Genomic DNA, 18,944 nt, shown 5'->3' with positions numbered 1-18,944 from the left:
GGGCAAGGCTGGCTACAAAACCCAGCAGCTTCATTGTCACAGGGAGCTAACATGATTTGAAGGACAGGGCAAAAAACCCACACCCAGTAGCGTTGTGGGGTCAAAGCATTAAACCCAACTAGAAAAGAACAGAGAAAGCCTATACTCTGTTATTCAAAGGCTACTGTCCTGGTTGAGAAGAAGGGCAGACTATCAGAAATCCAGAAATTTAACAAGCAGATTCTGGAAATGAGAGAGTCACAGAGGGGGGCTAAACTCCCCACACAGTCCTGGCTAACTGATGGCTGAATATATGTCCAGAGGAGACTGGAGAGAGCCTGAACTCTCCATAGATCTCTTGCTGACTGAGAGGCTTCCTGCATGTGAGGAAAAACTGAGAGGGCTCAGCAGAAAATAAAAGCTGGGCAAATTTGAAAACTACATGCTCTCCCAACACACACACACACACACACACACACACACACACACACCCCAAAAGATATAAGCCTTACTAGCTCAAAATGCTCGAGCACCTTTAACCAACAGCCAACCACTCAGCTATGCAGACACAAGCAGGACTCCAAGAAAGCTAGGCTAAAAATTAAAAAAAAAACAAAACTGAACAGAGACCCGAGTTGGCTACACCTCAGTGGGGAGAGAGATTCTGCACATTAAGTCTGCATGTGTCATTTAAGAATAAGCAATTATATATAATAACAATAATGACAACTGTCAGGGGCGAGGAAAATCAGAACCAGAGCTGTTACGCTGTATTATCTAATACGTCCAGTTTTTAGCAAAAACATTCCACAACATGTAAAGAAACAGGAAAATGTGTCCCATACTCAAGTGAAAAAAAAAGTCAATAAAAACTGTTTCTGGACAGGCACAGTGGCTATTGCCTGTAATCCCAGCACTTTGGGAGGCCAAGGTGGGCAGATCTCCTGAGATCAGGAGATTAAGACCAGCCTGGCCAACACGGTGAAACCCTGTCTCTACTAAAAAAAAAAAAAAAAAAAAATTAGCCAGGCATGGTGGCATGCATCTGTAATCCCAGTTACTTGGGAGGCTGAAGCAGGAGAATAGCTTGAACCCGGGAGGCAGAGGTTGCAGTGAGCTGAGATTGCGCCACTACACTCCAGCCTGGGCAACAGATCAAAAAAACAAACAAACGAACAAACAGAAACTGTTTCTGAGTGGGTTCAGATGTCCCACTCAGAAAAAGACTCCCAAACTAGCTATCATAAATATGCTCAAAGAATTAAAGGAGACCTGTTTAAGAAATTAAAATACGGTGACAATGACTCAACAGGGAATATCAACACAGAAGTAGAAACTACAAAAACAGAACAAAATCAAATTCTAGATTTGAAAAGTACATATGAGAAACAAAGAAGAAAGTTTGAGAAAATGAACAAAACCTCAGAGATCTATGCAATAATACTGAGGATACCAACATGCATGCAATGGGAATATCAGGAGGAAAGGAGCAAGAAAGAGGCAGAATAAGTATTTGAAGAAAAGAAATGATGGTTGAAATATTTCCAAATTTGATGAAAAATAATCTACAGATCCAAAAAGTTGTCAAAAAACAAAAACAAAACCCAAGTAGGATAGACACAAAGAAATCCATGCCTAGACACTTCATAGTCAAACATCAATTCAAGTCAAAGAAAAACTCCAAAAATACCAAGCGAAAAATAACAATATGATAAATCACTGACTTCTCATCAGAAATAATGGAAGTCAGAAGGCAGTGGAATGCCATATTTTAGTGGAGAAAGCAAAACTTCTATATCCGACTAAAAAGAGCCTATCCTTCAAAAATAAGTCCAAATGAAAATATTCCAAGATATATATATATATGTAAGCAATAAATAATCTAAAGATGAACTTAAGAAAACAATTTCATTCACAACAGAATCATAAAGAATAAAATACTTAAAGAATAAATTTTAAAAAGAAGTGTAAGACATAGAATGCAAACTACAAAACATTGCTGAGATAAATCAGAGAAGATTTAAATAAAGGAACACTTCATATTCATGGATTAGAAAACTCAATGGTGTTAAGATGACAATTCTCCTCATAGTGACTTATAGATTCAATGTAATCCCAATCAAAATTGGAACCCTTTTACATGACTGGTAAGACTGTACAATGGCACATCTACCTTGGAAAACAGTTTGCCTGCATCTTAAAAAAATAAACATAAACTTACCATGACCCTGCAACTCCACTCTTAGGTGTCTACGCAGGGGAAATGAAAACTTAAGTCCACACAAAGACTTATATGTAAATATTCATAGCAGCATTATTCATAATAGTCAAAAACTGGAAAGTGTTAAATCCATTACCTAGTGAATGCATAAACAAACTATGATATATCTATACAACAGAACAAACTTTTATTTATTACCACATGGATAAACCTCAAAAACATTATGCTAAGTGAAAGAAGTCAAACACAAAAGACTACATAATATATTATATCACTTACAAGAAATTCTTGGAAAAAACAAATGTGTAGAGACAGAACATTTCAGTGGTTGCCTGTGGTTGGGAGTGGGTTACTATTAACGAGCAAGTCTTTGGGGTGATGAAAATATTCTAAAATTGGGTGGTCATGATGGTTGTATAACATCATAAATTAACTAAAAGGCACTGAATTATATACGTATGATGGGTAAATTTTACGGTATATGAATTATGCCTCAATAAAGTTGTTAGGACAAAAATCATCACCATAGAATATTAACTGTTTACAATATTATAGGCACTATTCTGATTTTATTCTGTACAGTTTCCTTCTATCCCCTTTGATATATAGTTTTCCCATTCATCCAAATAGGTCACATATTAACCACTTATTTAAACAAACAGGAATCACCTGGAAATCTTAAAATCTTAAAACGTAGATAGATTCCTTGTGTCTGGGGTGGGGAATTGAGATTCTCAGGTAACGTTGCTGCTGGTATTAAGGCTTCTAAAGATATTATATTGGTATTTTGGTTAAATATTAAATCTAGTAATTAATATATAGTAAGCATGTGATTTTAATACATCTGGCCTTCCCACTAGCCAGGGTACAACTTTCCATTTATTCAAACTTGTTTCATACTTGCTATTAAAGTTTTAGTATTCACATATACACAGAACATTATGTTAAAGTATTTTATGTGTGTCACTGTAAACGGGTATATATTTGTTGCTATATTATCTATTGTTAAAATACAGTAACATGCTTTACTTAAAATTTGCAACATTCTAAATTCAATTATTATGCTGCTTAATTTTTCAGATTTTCAGGATATATAACAATCATTTGAATTCTGATAGTTTAATTTCCTTCTTGCATATATCCGTACCTTGTTTTCTTAACTTTTATATAATAGCTAACATTTGATATGAGGCACCGCTAATTTTACTTTTTAACAGAAGATGCCTTTACTTTTCCTTTTAGGCTAATGTTAAATCTTAGTTACAAATATATATGAAAAACCCTACATTTCTTTTATACTTTTTTGAATTGTCAGGAATGTATGTTAAAAGACAGAGTATCCCTCTGTTGCCCCGGCGGGAGCACAGTGACGTGATCTTGGCTACAACCTCGCTTCCTGGATTCAAGTGATTCTCTTGCCTCCTGAGTAGCTGGAACTATAGGCACATGCCACCAGATCTGGCTAATTTTTGTATTTTTAGTAGAGATGAGGGTTCACCATGTTGGCCAGGCTGGTCTCAAACTCCTGACCTCAAGTGATCCAGCTACCTTGGTCTCCCAAAGTGCTGGGATTACAGGTGTGAGCCACTGCGCCCAGTCTGTTAATTTTTATAAGACATTTTTAGGATATTTTCAAATATTTGGGGCACATCATGATTTTCACTAATTTTCTTTTTTAATGTACTAGGTTATAAACCCTTGAGAGCACAAGGATTCTACTGATATATGTCTCTTTGTATCCTTCCAGTGCCTAGAACAGTATCCCATCCCAGGTCAATGAACATTGTTTTAATTGATTTTACTATTTTTCCTAGTAATGAAATGGATTATATTAATAGTTTGACTTACACTGAACCAATCTTGAATTTCTATACTAAATCTCACTTGGTCATGGTGAATATTATTTTTTAACTGTTGGATACCTTTTAATATGTGTTCTATTTACATTATTCTTAGAGTTTTTTCATCTATATTCATCAACAAGCCTGCCTTCAATCTTATGTTCTGACCTTAGTAGGCACCATACCTGTCTGCCTCACAAAATAAACTGGGTAAACTTCAATTTACTTCAGTGTTTAGTAGCTATTTCTTTTTTTTCTCCTTTTCCTTTTTTTTTTTTTTTTTTTTGAGACAGAGTTTCGCTCTTGCTGCCTAGGCTGGAGTGCAAGGGCATGGTCCTGGCTCACTGCAACCTCTGCCTCCCAGGTTCAAGCAATTCTCCTGCCTCAGCCTCCCGAGTAGCTGGGATTACAGGCGCCGCGACCATGCCCAGCTAATTTTTGTATTTTTAGTAGAGACGGGGTTTCACCATGTTGGCCAGGCTGGTCTTGAACTCCTGACCTCAGGTGATCCACCCACCATGGCCTCCTAAAGCGCTGGGATTACAGGCGTGAGCCACTGTGACTGGCTTAGTAGCTATACCTATGATATACATATTACACACTTAAAAATATTCACCAGTGATTCCATAGGATTCTTGTGCTTCCTATTGCAACTAGTGTATTCAAAATACCCAGTTGTGTAGTGTTTTTAATTTTTGTTATCTAGTTTCTAAAGTTAAAAAATTTTTTAATTATTCATTTCAGTAGTTTTCATCTTAATTTTGTCTATCTTACTCTGTTCTTTTCTTAAGTCCTTTTGGGATTAACCAGTACATTATATATACTCTATTTTTTCTTGTTGAAATTGGCATGTAGAGTTGAACAAAATTATGAGTTAAGCTATGCCAGCCTCATGATAATTGGTGAGGGGGATTTTTTATGTCTTTCAAGTAGTATAGTTTTATTGTAGTATGTATTTCTTTTTCATTTGGTTGAAAATCTGTTTTCTTATTCATTTCCAATTTTATTGCATCATAATCTGAGGATGCTGTATGTAAAATTTACGTCGAAAGTATTTACTACAAAATTGTGTGTATTCAAATCTGTGCGTCTAAAGCAAAGTGCTCAGGCCTACTACTTCCATTTCATTCCCTTAAAAATTTATCTTACTACACTACTGATGGCAATTACATTTTTGTTTTTTTTTCTCATAGTGAGATATTATCTCTTATTCAAGTGTTTGCTATACAGCTCTATTATTTATTGGTTTTTGTGCATTCCTTGTTTTCCTGTTACAAGGAATATATCTGTTAGCATATAAGAAGCAGTATATAAGACATACCTCAATTTTACAAAAGTTCTAGAATATTTTATTTATATTCATTATATATGAATTGAAATTACTATAAAATGGTAATATAAATTGAAATGCTATAGTGTTAATATAAATAAAGCACACTGTATAAAAGAATTTATTTAGTTGAAGATAAGTTCTAAATACGCAAAATTATTCTGAAAGCTAAATAGATGACATTAATGTTGCTTGAGGTATGTTTTCAATAAAATACGTAGAGTGAGATACTCAAATCATTATTCTATCTATTTCATGTTAGGTTCTCCAACCATAACATGGATGCTTTAGATACAGAATAAGTTTTTGGGAAACATATTTGGAAAAAATGCAATGGGACAAATACTGCAATTTACTCTTGATTTTTAACAATGGTAAACAGAGCAATAATGGAAATTAAATAAATCACCCACAAAAGCAACATCAAACATTGCAAACAAAATGTCTGACACAGGGCTGTGGCCTTGGCTTTGAGCACTGAAGCCCGCTGGCATGATGCAGGGAGCAGAACGACTCTAAATGAGTAAAGTGATCATCATTAGCTAACAATGTCTACTCCAGATCCACCTGGAGACATAGAGGTAGGCTCAAAAGCTGCTAGCAAGAGATAACGAAGGCTTTCTTCTGTGGCCAACCTATGAGTGAATCACCAAGTCTTCTTTATAGCTCACTTAAGAAGGGGCAGGAGAAAGAACTGACTGTTCAAACACTGACAGGGGTTTATCTGATGAATGAAACTTACTTTTTCCCAAATCAATTTTTTACTAACAAATGACATCGGCAACCTCTGAAAAAGAATTCATATTTTCTCCCATTTGAAAAGTCAGCTCACTGGAGGAAGGAGATGAAAACACCATTACAGGTTTATATGTGAAGTACACCAGTCTTTGGATCAAACAACAGTTTTTAAGCGTTTATACTACCAATTAAAAAAAAAAAACTGGTACACAAACTATGAAATATACACAAACTACATATACACAAACTATGAAATCTCAGGTAAAGAAGGATATATTTTCTTCTGCTACAGCTCATTAGCCATGTTAGAGAAGTCACCTGTTTTACCACAGCTAGAATTTCAGGTATATATTACATGGTTAGGAGGATTTTTAATCCTCCTTTGGGATATAAATTTAAAAAGTGCTGGGTGAAAAAAGGTACCTATTTCCTTTCCCTTCAGCTGTGACAGAAACCTTGAACCAAGGTGAAGATTCAAGGTAGTAATCAGAGACAGTCATGCAGAATGTAGCTGAATACAGGAAAATAGTCTGCAGCCCGGCATCTTACTGAGGAATTGAACACGTAACAGAAAACCACCTGAATAATGGAAGGCTACTAAATCAAAAGAACTAAAATGGGAGTCAAACAGAACTAAAACTGAGATTCAATAACGCAACAGTTTCAGTGTGGGAGTTTGGGAAAGGTGGCCATAAGAAAACTATAAAATGGATTTAGAACTAGGACAGCACAGCATCAACTTGTTCTTAGTTTCTTTCTTTGGCTATTATTAATAATATCCAAAGTACCACCCCAGGGGTGAAAAGGGAATTTTCCCTGAATCTACAGCATTTCATGTAAGAACATTTCAATACTATTATCCCCTTTTACTAAATAACTGCAAGTTACTTCCACATGGATCCTCATTTTTTAATCTCTTGAGAGCCTTGGTCTGCTTGCTGTCCATTTCCCCAGTAAGAAGGATGAAACTAACCATCAAAGTGATATGGGCAAAAAACATCAAGTGTGCTTGCCAAAAAAGTCTATCTGAATTTACTACTTACAACATCCAATAAAAATAACTAAAACCCGGCCGGGTGTAGTGGCTCACGCCTGTAATCCCAGCACTTCAGGAGGCCAAGGCGGGCGGATCATGAGGTCAGGAGTTCGAGACCAGCCTGACGAACATGGTGAAACCTCGTCTCTACTAAAAAACAAAATTTAGCTGGGCATAGTGGCGCGCGCGCCTGTAATCCCAGCTATTCAAGAGGCTAAGGCAGGAGAATTGCTTGAACCCAGAAGGCGGATGTTGCAGTGAGCCAAGATTGCGCCACTGCACTCCGGTCTGGGCGATACAGCGAGACTCGCTCTCAAAAAACAAAAACAAAAACTAAAGTCCAGTCCCTATCTTCCACTGACTTGGCCCCACTTTGATAAAGAAAAAAAATTGTTTATATATAGCAATTATTACTGGATTACAAATCCCCAGAAACTAGAGTGAGAAATGGCCAAGATCTAGTTGAGAAACTGGTTAGAAAAGCATTTTACAGGCCGGGCGTGGTGGCTCACCCCTGTAATCCCAGCACTTTGGGAGGCTGAGGCGGGCGGATCATGAGGTCAGGAGATCGAGACCATTCTGGCTAACACGGTGAAACCCCGTCTCTATTAACAAATACAAAAAAAAAAAAATCAAAAAACATTAGCTGGGCGTGGTGGCTGGTGCCTGTAGTCCCAGTTGCTTGGGAGGCCGAGACAGGAGAATGGCGTAAACCCGGGAGGTGGATGTTGCAGTGAGCCGAGATAGCGCCACTGCACTCCAGCCTGGGCGACAGAGCAAGACTCCATCTCAAAAAAAAAAAAAGGAAAAGCATTTTACATAATTCTACTCCAAGACCACATCTCAAAATCCCTGCTCTGTTCTTAAAGAATATACGAATTTCAGTGAATAATGTAATAAAATGAATATCAGGCAATAAACATATTTATCACTAGACAAAGGGTCAATGGGAAATTTCTTTCAAGTTGAAAAAGAATTCTGGAATGTTTCATTTATTAAATAATAATGGTAATCAACAACATAAATACAGTGAGTGTATACAACAAAATGATAAATGTATCAGTCAAAAAATTAGCAGGTAAAGTGGTCAGAATACATTTTTCAAAGAGCTTACCAGTCTTAAAACTATTTCTCTTGGTACTTTAACGTAACTGGCCACTATCTCTTACGTTTTCAAATTACAAACCTTAATCAGACCTTAAACTATAGAGAGGGAGAGCGCACCTGCTAAGTTTAAGAAGACACTAGATTTTTTTGAAGTATTTAAAACTTGGCTTCAAAAGTTCATTACTAACACATTAATTTCCTACCACTGTGATAACTACAAAAAGCTCAAAATCTATGCATATTTCCAAAATCATTATCTTACTTGTAAATACACATACACAAAACTTCCCTTAATTGAATCTTTAAGACCTTAAATATATATTGACTATGTGAAGCAGCTTTGTAAATTTGCATGTATTTATATGTAAACACAGAAATATATATGGATGAATACAACTTTCAAACAAAAATTTTCACACTGCAAAAGCTCCGAAGTTCAGAAAAAAGGGTAAAGCACAATCTCAGAAAGTTTGAGTGCAAAAAGATTTTAAATCATGGTAAAAATGCACGTAATGCATAATATCAATGGTGGCTGGCTTATGGAACTTCAGCTATACTTCCAGAGAACAATCTACAGGACTCATTCTTGTTACTCTCAGATAGCATATTATTCTATACAAAGTTGCAAGAAACGGACTAGGATTCACATATAACAAAACTTCCCCTTCACTCCACCATTCCTCAACCTTTTTTTTTTTTTTTTTGCCATTTTTCCCCCTCAGAAGAATGAAAGGAAATATATAGGAAGGGATAATTACTACCAAAAGGTTGTTAGAAATTGCAGAGTTGCTCCACATGAATGCTTTATAGCAGAAAGACAGACACAATAGCCACCTGCAAACCATTTACTCTTTCCACATACCTTTACTGGGCATCTAACTAGCCATCACTAGGTACTACACATATAAAGAGGAACAAGACAAAGCTGATGCCCCCCTGAAGTAAACTTCTGTCCCATGGAAGAAACTACAAAGAAAAAAATGCAAGCCAGACTCTATAATAAATGAACTTTTATTCATTAGGTTTTCTAAATCTGCTAAATTTCTTTCGCAACCTCATCACATCCCTCCGAACTCAGAAATATCCCAAATACATAAAATATTTCTAGCTGAAGGGGGTAAAACCTTTTTTTTTTTTTTTTTGAGATGGAGTCTTGGTCTGTTGCCAGGCCAGAGTGCAGTGGTGTGATCTCAGCTCATTGCAGCATCTGCCTCCCGGGTTCAAGCGATTCTCCTGCCTCAACCTCCTTAGTAGCTGGGACTACAGGTGCGCACCACCACGTCCAGCTAATTTTTGTATTTTTAGTAGAGACAGGGTTTCATCATATTGTGCAGGATGGTCTCCATCTCCTGACCTCGTGATCCACCAGCCTCGTCCTCCCAAAGTGCTGGCATTACAGGCGTGAGCCACCGCGCCTGGCCAAAAACTTTTTTCTACTTTAATATAAGTCAACAATATCCAACAAATGTTTGATTAAAGCAATTACTATCAGTAAATGTCTACAGATCACTTAAAAAGATTAGTTAATATAAGCTTTTCTATCTCAAAAAAAAAAAGTCTCAAATAATCCAAAAGTGAGAGGGCTGGAAAAGAGGAACATAAAAACAAAATGCAGGCAACAACAGAAAACAACAACAAAAAGGTAAACCCAAACCTCACTATACATCACTAATTACATTAACGATTAATAAACTAAGTTTCCAATTAAAAGGCAGAGACTATCATAATGGACAAAGAATACCCAATCATATGCTGTCTATAAGAGATACACTTTAAACAAAAGATATAGATAGGTTAAAAGTAAATAAATGAAAAAGAATATAGCATGTAAGCATAAGGCGGCTAAAATGGTTATATTAGAATCAGATAAAATAAATCTCAAGATAAAATTTATATAAGAAATAGAGACATTTTATACCTATATAAGGCTAATTTATCGGGAAAACATAGCAATTGTAAAAGTGCATGTACATTGGGTCCCTAGCCAATGGGGAAAAAAATAAGTAAACAAGTAAATAAATAAATGGCATACGGATGAGAAAGGAAAAACTTAAAATGTACTGATTGACAGATGATAAAATCATACATGTAGTAAATCCTAAGAAACCTACAAAGAGCTACTAGAACTACTAAATGAAAGCAGCAAAGTTCCAGGATATGAAGTCAATCTATAAAATTCAACTGCATCTCTATATACTAGCTTTGAATAATCACAAGATAAAGATGAAAAAAAACCCAACTCTGTTTACAAAAGAAGCACAAAAAAATACAAATAAATTTAATGAAAGATGTGCAAGACTTGTACACTGAGAAATACAAAACACTGCAAAGAGAAATTAGTGACAACCTAAATAAAGAGAAATATACCATGCCCATGGATTCATGTCCATGGCTTAAAAGACTGAACATTGTTCAAATGACAAACCTCCCAAAATTGATCTTTAGATTCTACGCAATTCCAATCAAAATCCTGCGTGCTTTTTTGAAGAAAGCAACAGCTGATTTAAAAATCTGTATGGAAAGGCAAAGAACCTAGAATAGGTAAAACAATTTTGAAGAACAATGTTGAATGATTTATACTAGTTGATTTCAACATTTATTATAAAGCTACAGAAATCAATATGTGGTGGTATTGGCATAATGATAGACACAGAGGTCAATAAAACAGAAAACGAAGTCCAAAAACAGACCTATGCTTATATGTCAAGTAGTTTTCAACAAAGGCCAAGGTAATTCAACAGAACAAAAGATAGCTTTTTAAACCAATGGTGATGGAATAATGGGATATCCACATGGAGAAAAATGATTCACGACCTTTACTCTCACACTATACACAACTTCACAGTTGGCCAGATTTCTATTATTAAAAGAAAAATAATTCATCATTTCTACCCTCTTTTACCCCACCTTAGACATATGAGGCTACCCTTTCAGGACTAAATTTAAAAGGTAAAACTGATTAAACTTGGGAAAAAAATCATTTGGATAAAATGTTTGTGACTTTGGGTTAGGTAAAGATTTCTTGGAACACAAAGATGCAAAAACTATGAAAGTGAAAAAAAAATTGATGAAATGAAGTTCGTAAGATAAAAAAATTTTGCTCTTCAAAATACACTGTTAAGAAAATGAAAAGGCAAGCCACCAAATGGGAGACACTATTTTAAAACACCTGTGTGACAAAGGGCTTGTATCCAGCATAAATAATCCAATTAAAACTGAGGAAAGGCCTCCACACTTTATGCAGATGGCCAATAAGCTCATAAAAGTATGCTCAACATCACTAGTCAGAGAAATGCAAATTAAAACCACAGTAAGATTCTACTACACAGCCACTAGCATGGCTGAAGTTTTAAAAGACTGACATATTTAGCACTAATCATACTATATTGTAATTATGGCCATGCTTCTCTATTCCAATAAAACATGAGCTCATGGTTTTAAAAAAAAGTCTGAAAATAATAAGTGGTCATGAGGATTTGGAGCAAATCCTCATTTGCTGGTAGGAATGCAAAATGTGTGGACACTTTGGAAAGCAGAATGGCAGTATCTAATAAAGTTAAGCATATATTTACCATGTGAACTAGCAATTCCATTCCTAAGTATTTACCCAAGAGCAATGTAAAAAGACCTATGTAATGGTAAAATGTAAAATCTGAAATGAGCAATGTAAAAAAGAGGTATTTACCCAAGAGCTATGTAAAAATTTGCACACAAATGTTCACAATTGTGTGATTCATAAAAACCAAAACTTCAGCAGAATCCAGATGCTAATCAAGCGAACACACAAATAAATGTTGGTACACCCATATTAAAGAATACAACTCAATAATACAAAACAAATGAAATATTAATACAACATGGATGAATCTCAAAACATTATGCTAAGTAAAAAAAGTCAAACACAAAAGACTACTTACTATATGACTCCATTTATTTGAAAATATAAATGTCTACAAAATGACTTGTATCAAGACAAAACTATAGTGACAGAAACTAGACCAATGGTTGCCTGGCGCTGCAGATGGGAGAGGGGACCAGTTGCAAAGAAGCAGGAAGAAACTTTTTAGGGTGAAAGACCCACAATGTTCTGATTGTGGTGGTGGTTCCATGATTGTATATAATTACCAAAATAAAACTGTACTGTATGTTGTATGTATGTATGGTTTGTATGTAAACAAAATCTTAATTTTAAAAAAGGAACACAAAATCAGAAAACAAATAGTGCTCCACTGCACTAATAAAAGAAATAAAATTGAAACGGAGATATTATTTTTTTCTCATAGACTTGGCAAGAATTACACTAGTGATGAAAGGTGTTAATTAGTACACCTAATTAACATTTGGCATTGTATTATCGAAACTCTTAAAAAATGGGGACCTTTTTGTCCCAGCAATTCTACTTCTGGAAATGTTTACTACAGAAACAATCAGACAAAATAAGCCTGTACAAGAATGGTAATGAAGACCAGGCACGGTGGCTCACACCTGTAATCCCAGCACTTTGGGAAGCAGAGGTGGGTGGACTACCTGAGGTCGGGAGTTCAAGACGAGCCTGACCAACATGCAGAAACCCCGTCTCTACTAAAAATACAAAATTAGCCAAGTGTGGTGGCGCATGTCGGTAATCCCAGCTACTTGGGAGGCTAAGGCAGGAGAATCGCTTGAACCCGGGAGGCAGAAGGTGCCGTGAGCCGAGATGGCGCCATTGCCCTCCAGCCTGAGCAACAGGAATAAAACTCCATCTCAAAAAAAAAAAAAAAAAAAGAATGGTAATGAAAAGCTGTGAAAAATAACTGGGAAAAAACTTGTATGCCCAACAATAGGTGATTGGTTAAATAACGAAATATCCATCCAATTAAAACGATGTGGCCAATAATATACATGTGTCCTTACTGATGAATAAAGACGTACTCAATGTCAGTTTTCTTCCCCTTTCCTGCATTTTATGCTGGTACCTTTCACAAAAATGTTTACCTTCTACTTGGAAGCGTTATGGTACAAATAAATGAGTAATAACTATCACAACAGATTTATATTATTAGAAGAAAAATAATTCATAATTTCTACTCTCTTTTACTCCACGGGCATATGAGGCTACCCGTTCTGCCTAATTCTTATGACAATTTTTTAAACAATTACCTTTGGACCTCAATCATTGTTATCACAAAAGATCTAACATGAGCAACTGTATCATTTCAAGAGAGCTCTGATTCACAAATTGAATCAGTTATTTTAATTATTTACTTACAGTTTGCCCAGTGGTAGATAAAGAAGTAACAGAAGGTTCTAGGGTACACTTTGTAGGTTTTTATTATCTGGGTCTCAGTTCCCTTATCTATAAAAAGAAAAGGGCACAGTGCTGGATCTGGTCATTTGTAGTTCTAAGGAACACTCATCTATTAACAACCAGTCGACACCTTAAAAAATTACAGAAGTGGCAAATGCAAAGTGCCAAGAAACAAACTTTTGTCAGCTAGATTACCCTGTAAACATTCACTTAAAGAAAAACCGAAAAGGAACAGGATCCTTATGAAAGCTTGGTGAATTTAAACCCACACTATAACATAAAATGGAAATTTGATTTGTCAAGGAGACTAATAAAGGCAGGAATCACAACTGAAAAGTGATATATCCTCAAGGGTTTCCTAGTTGATAAAACTTAAGAGTCAATCATCTTACTTGAAGACACTGAAAATGTACAAGTATCTGTCATTATAATCATATCAACAGTAGGTAAGCTGCCTTATACTTCTGTAACAACTATAGGTAATTTCAAACAGAAAAAATGCAATATACTTTTAATTATTTAAGGTAAATAATTCACCATGCCTGCTTTAAAACAACATTTCCCAATCCAACCAGGTTCAGATATTCAAACTGAGTAAGGATAATTCATTTATAAAACTGAAATACAACTTGGGTTCACAAGGACTATGCTTAACCAATTTTTCCTACAACTCAGCATTATGTAATTCAAAGAAGAGAATACATATATATAAGTTTGACTGCAGAAAAAGGAAACTTGAATTTTACTTGTGTAATGCCAAGTCAAAGAAACCAAGTTAAATACAGATATCCACACAAGAAATAAAACTCATTTATTAAACCTTCTTAATAAAAGAAACAATTACAGTTAGAAGCATGGCCAATTCTTAATAACATTAGTATAATTTTAAAACTTCTATAATCAAAAAATATTTTGTTATTTGAACACTTTTTAATGTTGCCTTCAGAGGTTACACAATAAAAATAACGTATACATTTTGTACTTTGGTGCCTCATTTTTAAGTTATATCCCAAACAAAACTGAAATACAAGGAAATGGCTCAAGCGAAGTTTCATTAGACAGAAAAAGAGTAAAACTTACTCTCATTAAGTCTGGCTAGAGATGGTGGTGACGGGATGTTGTACTGTAACATAAATGACACAGCTAGGTAACACAAAGCATGAAAACAAGGGAAAGGCTCCATCCTATCACTGTTTAGACCCCTCAGTGTCTCACTTATGCATGCTACAAGGCAACTGCTGGAAGAAGAATGCACCTCTTATTTTCGAGCAGAAAGGAAGCGATTCTTTATCTGCCAATAGTAAGGGATTTCTTCTTAAACTGTTTCTCTGACACCAGTGATTTGTTAACAGTTGATTTTTATTAGGGGCTTATTTCTTTATTGAAGAAAATTAAGATGTTGAAAAATCATTTTTCCTATTCTCTCTGCTGTTTGGAAATAGATAGGGGAGTGGGAAACTAGAGAAGCATCTTCAAGATCTACAAGGGCTTTGATTAATTTATAGCAAGGACCCATTGAAAGTTTCCCTTTCGATGCCCAGGTGTCAGGATTCCAGTATTAAAGTTCCCATAATCTTCTCCATCCAAATGCAAATTGTTGACAGACATTTTTTTCTCCTTCAACATTCCTTCAATTATAGCTCCTTAGGACTAGAGAGCTGAGACTATATTGCAGGAGGATAAAAAAAATTACAAGAACATTTCATTTTTGTAAACAAGTCTATACCACTGAGTCACAATAACGACAGTTCTGCAAGGTTTTGGTTAGCTTACATTTTCTTGGCTTAATAAATGGTAAACTAGGCTAAAAGTAAACCACATTGTACTTTTTCTTGTGTAAAATTATAATTTTACATAGTAGAATCAAGGACTTATGAATTTTGTCATCATCTTCAAAAATCCCTATTTTTAGTGAGTCAGTAGAAAGTCCAGGATGCCACTGAAATAGATTCTTCTGAAATCAGTTAAATAATTACCATTATTTTTCAACGTTTTCAAAATAAGTACATCCTTGACCTATAAAAGAATGCTTGTGCTGACAATTTCTTGAATGTCACTATTTAATAAGCAAGACGTCATCATGAATGTACAATTACAATTCATTTGTGACAGTGGGTCCTTGCATCAGGAAGTAAGATTGGATGGAGAAATGCATGGGAATTTTTGGAATAAATTCTCCATTCTGGTTTTATGATTTTAATATAATTGCAACAGTTAGAACACACAACAAGAGAAAAGGACAGGAACACACATAGGAAAAAGATGACTTTTCTATTTGAGCCAGCTATTTTAGAAAAATCCTAGAATACTTACGTGAGTGTCAGAATGCCATCTGGTTGTACTGTTGATGTAAATTTTAAATGTAACTTTAAGGATTGATGCAGATTTTCTTTTGCAAAACCAGAAACATTAAAAGTTACACCATAGCAAGGGTCACAGCAGGAGGCAAGTGGATTGCTTAATGGAATAATCATTTCAACTATATATATTGTAATTGCAGAAATCTGGAATCATAGGATAATCTGCACCAATAATAATACTGGTACCTTGCTTTACAATAAAGCCCTTGAAGATTAAAGTGTACAATTATACTACAATCCTGAGTAGTGGGATCCTTGCCTCTAGAAGTGAGACTTGGATAGAGAGATGCATCTTTTCCCACAAGCTCTGAATTTCTTCCACAACTATGCTGAGTTACAGTCTGAAATTTTTTTTAGAAAGTAATACAATTCCATCACATGTAGAAGCTGTTAATCTGAATTAGGAATGGAATGAATCTGATAACATGGCCATGTAGACTTTTCAGCAAACTCTTCCCTAGGGTCCAGGCCGCTGTCCAAGTTGACTACCCTCCCAGTTTGAGGGAGTACTGCACTATGGAGGGGAAGTATGGGGATAAAGCAGGAGGACTAGCACAGGAAGGCAGCAACAATAGTATCATGTAACATTTGCTAGCACCGTGTATTAACTCATGGTCTCTTTGCTCATGATGACAATCCTTTTCTAGCACTTATGACTTCCACATGAGGTGGCAATTATTTGTATCTTCCCAATTTTTCCTTCTAATTTTATTCTGGTAAGGAAATTACATTCTCCACCATCAAAAAAGACTTAGATATTATGAAAACTGGAGCTAGGTCAGGTCCCTTTCCACTTTGGTTAAAGAAGAGCTGTAAATATGTGGACTGAGAACTACCTCTGCCATGTGAAGAAAACAATTTAAAAAATAAACACAAATTTGCAGAGAAAGTCAGAGAAAGGAGTCAAGAGTCTTGACAATATTCAAGTCTTGCACTATCAAAGCCTAGTTCTACTCTATCCATCTTGAAGCCAACATACCCACTTTTTAGCCAGTATAAGTTGAACTTTTGTAATCCAAGAATTCCAACTCTTAACCTCCCTTTACCAGATGCTTATTTTCACCTGTATAAAAATACTAGCTTTTGTCTCTCTTCCCCCGCACCCACCTGCCTCAAAGACTATAATTTGCCTCTACAGCAAACCCCTAGGGATGGCAATGTTTGAAATAATCATTTTCAGATACTTAATCTTTTGATGACTGACTTTACATTATATATTACCATAGATGCAAATCAGTAGCTACTTTGTCAAGAACTCCCTCCCAGTACTACCTCCCTCTCTGGTACATAAGCTTTGAACTTGGTCAGCAAAAGGCAAGTGGCCATAGCTGGGTTAATAATGCACTAATAGTAAATATATCCATGGCAGTAATTTCAAAGGTGCAAAAGAAAAAGGCAGCCTTATTGAAATGTGTTCTTGCTTTTAGGTTCTTAGGACAGAAGCAATCTGACATGATCTCTCAAACTACTTGGGTAATTTGGTTTTGTTTTGGGGGTTGTTTTTGCTCAGAAATCTTAAGAATCTAACCATTCCCTACATAGTAAATTCTAGGACGTTCTGAAGAATTACAGCCTTTCTAGAGAGCTTAATATCATCTCACATGAATAAAAACAAGTTATCTTATTTGTTCACAAGTTATTAAGTATCATCTGATGAGAATATAATGGCTCATCAGCATCTGTGAATAATCATATTCTAGTAAAAATATTACAGCTTCTTTCTGCTACACTATTAAATAATAGTCTTTTTTTTGCAAACTTTTGTCATACTCTTTCTAGAGATGTTGGATTGAAATTCTAATGTTATAATGCAGATCATATCCTGACTAGGGCAGTCTGACAATAGAATAAGTCCTGACACAATGTTCATCAATTGTTAACAGTAGCAGAAACCATTAGTACAGTAAAACGCAAATAAATGAGGTGAACAAATGAAATATATGGTGAGAATTTAGTGTGCAATTTTCATGGGAAGAATTGTTACCTTCATTTTTCAAACAGGGAAACTAATGCACAGAGAAGTTAACGAACTTGCCACGTGTTACAAGCAACTCTCAAGTAGTTTGAGAGCTGATGTCAGATTGCTTCCATCCTAAGAATAAGGGGCAGAACTGGGAATGGATTAAAGTCTGTTGGACTCTACAGTGTATGTTCTTTTTACTATACCAGACTGCTCTCCCTCAACTGTGAAGTTCTGTGAAGCAGCAATTACAAAGCTTTCCCACCATATCTTCCAAGGAACCCTTTGATGACAATCATATTTCACAGAATTTTTTTTATTATAAATTATTCCTCTTGGAATGCCTATGGAGTAAGGTGAATATGCAGTTAAGATACTGAGGGAGAGTTAATGGAGATCGCCCACAAAAGGTCTACTTTTGGAAATGCCATTATATATAGATCAGCCTACTTTAGGAGCATTCAATTTTGGTTTCATTAAGTATGTATGTACTTCAGAGCCAGAATTATATTTAAGAAATCCATTGTATATTTTTCCAGCATCTGGTCATAAGAATATTTCAAAGAAAGGAAAGCCCTTTGTTTCGTTAATGCATGTCCCCTCCTCCCTGCAACTACCTTCCCAACTAATGAAGTTACTCTTAGTCTCAGAAACCTGGTTTAGGAAAACTTTAAAAATAAAACAAGAAAACAAGGCACTAGGCCGGGTGCGGTAGCTCACGCCTGTAATACTAGCACTTTGCGGGGCTGAGGTGGGTGGATCAGGAGGTCAGGAGATCGAGACCGTCCTGGTCAACATGGTGAAACCCCGTCTCTACTAAAATATAAAAATTAGCTGGGCATGGTGGCACGCACCTGTAGTCCCGGCTACTCGGGAGGCTGAGGCAGGAGCATCGTTTGAACCCAGGAGGCAGAGGTTGCAGTGAGCCAAGATGGTGCCACTGTACTCCAGCCTGGGCAAGTGAGACTCCGTCTCAATAAATAAAATAAAATAAAAACAAGTCACTTAGTTGCTTAGCTCTTTCTACTTTGAGGCAGGATACAGTCTGTTTTGTTTGACTATTATCTCCCTGAACTTGTTACACT

At 35.8% G+C, this 18,944-nt stretch overlaps 1 protein-coding gene across 2 annotated transcripts in view; it reads right to left on the bottom strand.

The window, feature by feature from the left end:
- NLK (nemo like kinase) overlaps positions 1 to 18,944 on the bottom strand; it is a 157,797-nt gene that overhangs the window by 81,968 nt on the left and 56,885 nt on the right. The gene's annotated exons all lie outside the window — the stretch shown is intronic.

Source organism: Papio anubis, chromosome 17, assembly GCF_008728515.1.
Source record: "Papio anubis isolate 15944 chromosome 17, Panubis1.0, whole genome shotgun sequence".
Taxonomy (NCBI): domain Eukaryota; kingdom Metazoa; phylum Chordata; class Mammalia; order Primates; family Cercopithecidae; genus Papio; species Papio anubis.
Note: the sequence above shows the minus strand (reverse complement) of the source record. Positions and strands in the feature narration are given on the sequence as shown.